Below are 3,613 nucleotides of genomic sequence, written 5' to 3'. Positions count from 1 at the left end.
ACGAGCACGCCGATTCTGTAGGAAGCACTGACCCTTTCCGGTTTCCGTTGACTTTCTTCTTCTTCGGTAGGGTTTAATGGCGGTTGGCATCCAATATAATGTTGTATTACCGCTTCCAACTGGACCGGATAATAAATCCATTCTACTTTGTGATATAACAAAAAAAAAGTACCCTGCCAACTTTTTTAACACCCCATTCCACTCATTTAACCTTATTTAATCCTACACCAGGCCAATGGACAGGACACTACCATTCAACACCCCCTGTAACTCTTCTGCAGTAATATATTGTAATCCCAAGTACTTCTCGGCAGCTGCCACCGCAACACCTATTTTCTGTGATTTTACGTTCCATACCTGTGGTACAGTTAATAACCATAGCAATGAACGCTAAAAAGGCCAACCTTACTGAAGCACATTTCATTCGTATGCCTATCACTCTGTACTGGCAAAATTCTACTACTCACTGGGAGCCTCTAAGTATCCCTCACCCTTGACCCATCTTCCTCTACTTTCTTCACTGCCTCAGCATATAACACTTTCTCCACAACTCTGACCATGGCAACCTCAACCTGCCTCTCTCACACCGGACACTTCTGATCCCAGCAACATGGGCACCCCTACAGTTTACACACACCACTTCTTTCACTGATATTACACACTCCTTTGACTCATGCCCTCCTGTACACTTCTCACATCTATGAATCTTCCTCCTACACACTGCTGCAACATGACCATACACTTGGCACCTGAAACAGCGTAGTGGGTTCGGCACAAAAGCTTGTGCAGGAGAACTGATATATCCTACCATTACTTTGTCGGGTAAAGACTCAACATCAAAACTCAAAAGAACAGACAGGGCGTCGCTCCAGACGGCGGGTGTCACAGACAACAGGAATCTTTCACTTCAGCTGACCCATCCCATCTTCACCCCTACCGCTACCCCAGTAATCACTCCTTTCAATGGCGCCCTGTTCTTGAGAGCAAAGCAAAGCAAGGAGGAAGATGTCATATCTCTTGCCCCCATCTGTGTGGTGCGGAGCGCACACTCCCTCTGGGCGGAAGAAACACAAAAAATCATCACAAGACCACTTCGGGTTACCTTCATCGATTCAACAGCACCCAACTCCTTTCCCACCAGTGGTGTAAAGTAATTAAGTAAAAATATTTTAAAGTACTACTTAAGTAGGTTTTGGGGTATCTGTACTTTACTTTCCTATTACAATTTTCTACAACTTTTACTTTTATTTCACTACATTCCTAAAGAAAATAATGTACCTTTTACTCAATACATTTTCCCTGACACCCAAAATTACTTGTTCCATTTTGAATGCTTAGCATGACAGGAAAATTGTCAAATTCACACACTTATCAAGAAAACATCCCTGGTCATCCCTACTGCCTCTGATCTGGCAGACTCACTAAATACAAATGTTTAGTTTGTAAATTATGTCTGAGTGTTGGAGTGTGCCCCAGTCTATCCGTAATTAAAACAATCCAGAAAATGGTGCCGTCTGCTTTGTTTAATATAAGGAATAAAACATTATTTATACTTTTAATACTTAAGTACAGTATCTCACAAAAGTGAGTACACCCCTCACATTTTTATAAATATTTGAGTATATATTTTCATGTGACAACACTGAAGAAATGACACTTTGCTACAATGTAAAGTAGTGAGTGTACAGCTTGTATAACAGTGTAAATTTGCTGTCCCCTCAAAATAACACAACACACAGCCATTAATGTCTAAATCGCTGGCAACAAAAGTGAGTACACCCCTAAGTGAAAATGTCCAAATTGGGCCCAAAGTGTCAATATTTTGTGTGGCCACCATCATTTTCCAGCACTGCCTTAATTAACCCTCTTGGGCATGGAGTTCACCAGAGCGTCACAAGTTGCCACTGGAGTCCTCTTCCACTCCTCCATGACGACATCACGGAGCTGGTGGATGTTAGAGACCTTGCACTCCTCCACCTTCCGTTTGAGGATGCCCCACAGATGCTCAATAGGTCTGGAGACATGCTTGGCCAGTCCATCACCTTTACCCTCAGCTTCTTTAGCAAGGCAGTGGTCGTCTTGTAGGTGTGTTTGAGGTCGTTATCATGTTGGAATACTGCCCTGCAGCCCAGTCTCCGAAGGGAGGGGATCATGCTCTGCTTCAGTATGTCACTGTACATGTTGGCATTCACGGTTCCCTCAATGAACTGTAGTTCCCCAGTGCCGGCAGCACTCATGTAGCCCCAGACCATGACACTCCCACCACCATGCTTGACTGTAGGCAAGACACACTTGTCTTTGTACTCCTCACCTGGTTGCCGCCACACACGCTTGACATCATCTGAACCAAATAAGTTTATCTTGGTCTCATCAGACCACAGGACATGGTTCCAGTAATCCATGTCCTTAGTCTGCTTGTCTTCAGCAAACTGTTTGCGGGCTTTCTTGTGCATCATCTTTAGAAGAGGCTTCCTTCTGGGACGACAGCCATGCAGACCAATTTGATGCAGTGTGTGGCGTATGGTCTGAGCACTGACAGGCTGACCCCCCACCCCTTCAACCTCTGCAGCAATGCTGGCAGCACTCATACGTCTATTTCCCAAAGACAACCTCTGGATATGACGCTGAGCACATACACTCAACTTCTTTGGTCGACCATGGCGAGGCCTGTTCTGAGTGGAACCTGTCCTGCTAAACCGCTGTATGGTCTTGGCCACTGTGCTGCAGTTCAGTTTCAGGGTCTTGGCAATCTTCTTATAGCCCAGGCCATCTTTATGTAGAGCAACACTTATTTTTTTCAGATCCTCCGAGTTCTTTGCCATGAGGTGCCATGTTGAACTTCCAGTGACCAGTATGAGGGAGTGTGAGAGTGATGACACCAAATTTAACACACCTGCTCCCCATTCACACATGAGACCTTGTAACACTAACGAGTCACATGACACCGGGGAGGGAAAATGGCTAATTGGGCCCAATTTGGACATTTTCACATAGGGGTGTACTCACTTTTGTTGCCAGTGGTTTAGACATTAATGGCTGTGTGTTGAGTTATTTTGAGGGGACAGCAAATGTACACTGTTATACAAGCTGTACACTCACTACTTTACATTGTAGCAAAGTTTCATTTCTTCAGTGTTTTCACATGAAAATATATAATCAAATATTTACAAAAATGTGAGGGGTGTACTCACTTTTGTGAGATACTGTATATTTAAAACAAAATACTTTTAGACTTTTACTCAAGGAGTATTTTACTGGGTGACTTTCACTTTGACACAAGTCATTTTCTATTAAGGTATCTTTACTTTTACTCAAGTATGACAACTGGATACTTTTTCCACCTCCGTTTCCCACCCACCCTGAAACCACATATGGGTCCACTAAAAAACAGGGGTCCACTTTCTCCAAAAATGTCAGTCTTACTGGATCAAATTCATCCTTATCCTAAACATCGGTGTGAGGCTCAGGCTCCAAGATCTTCTCCGTTCACTTTCCAAAGTCATTTGTCGAAGTAAAGGAACTTCCAGTTGACCGTGGTGAGAGGCCAGTTGCATTTTTTTTAATGGCCTCTCAAAAGGGACATAGTTATTATTTAGCTAGATATACAAATATG

The sequence above is a fragment of the Coregonus clupeaformis genome, chromosome 7 (genome assembly GCF_020615455.1).
Source record: "Coregonus clupeaformis isolate EN_2021a chromosome 7, ASM2061545v1, whole genome shotgun sequence".
NCBI lineage: Eukaryota > Metazoa > Chordata > Actinopteri > Salmoniformes > Salmonidae > Coregonus > Coregonus clupeaformis.
The sequence above is the reverse complement of the archived record's forward strand: the minus strand, read 5'-3'. Positions refer to the sequence as shown.